At 56.0% G+C, this 913-nt stretch overlaps 1 pseudogene; it reads right to left on the bottom strand.

Annotated features, from left to right (window-relative positions):
• Nucleotides 1–607, bottom strand: LOC136519981 (RING-H2 finger protein ATL39-like; annotated as a pseudogene).
• Nucleotides 608–913: the final 306 nt, after the last annotated feature.

Raw genomic sequence — 913 nt, forward strand, 5'->3', positions numbered from 1 at the left:
CTACACCGGCAGAGCCTCGGGCGGCTCCGTCAACGCTTCCCCCGGCGGCTCGACGTCAGACCGGCAGAGTGGGCACGTTGCGTGCGACGCCAGCCACATGTCGATGCACTCCACGTGGTACAGGTGTTTGCACAGGGGCAACCGCCGCACCATCTCGCCGGCCTGCACCGGGCCGAGGCACACCGAGCACTGCGCCCCGTCGCCGTTGCCCCTGCGCCTCGATGACTGAGTGTACGCGAACTCAGGAAGCTTGGTGATGTCCACGCCGATATGGCGGCCTTCTGGCCCTGGATTGATCTCTGCTCCGGCGGCGGTGACTGGCGCTCGTCTGCGGAACAACTGGTGGTAGCAGTAGAAGAAGAGGACGGCGAAGAGCGTTATGCCCGTGAGGCCGACGCAGGTGTAGCTGAAGATCAGCGTACCTATGCTGCTGGTCGCCGGGCGGTTCTCCGATTCTGGGATAGTCGATGTGGGTACGAAAGAAGCAGCCATGCTGGCGGCGCTGCAGCTGCGACGAGATGCCGGCACTCCGTCGTCTTTGTGTTGATCCTTTCGCCAGATGGAGCTATGTACGGTGGCTGATGAGTACGGGCCGGGGCCTTATCATGAGATGGTACGGATGGCATTGACATGGATTGAGGTGTTGATGGGAGAGGAGAGGATTATAGCACTACTACCTCTTACTAATTTATCATGGAAATTTAGTACTGGAAGCTTCGTACCGGTGGGTGCATGCTAGAATTGCTAGCGTTTACTCAGAAGAAAGTGACACATTTGATAAAATAACGGAGTCAGTGTCAACTCTTTGTTCCGCTGACAAGGAGGAGCTCGTTAATTTGCACATAGCTGTTTAGTTGAATCATTAACATAAGAAATGACAATGCCATACCTGTAGTCTTTGTGGGAAAAAGGA

Source organism: Miscanthus floridulus, chromosome 18, assembly GCF_019320115.1.
Source record: "Miscanthus floridulus cultivar M001 chromosome 18, ASM1932011v1, whole genome shotgun sequence".
Lineage (NCBI taxonomy): Eukaryota > Viridiplantae > Streptophyta > Magnoliopsida > Poales > Poaceae > Miscanthus > Miscanthus floridulus.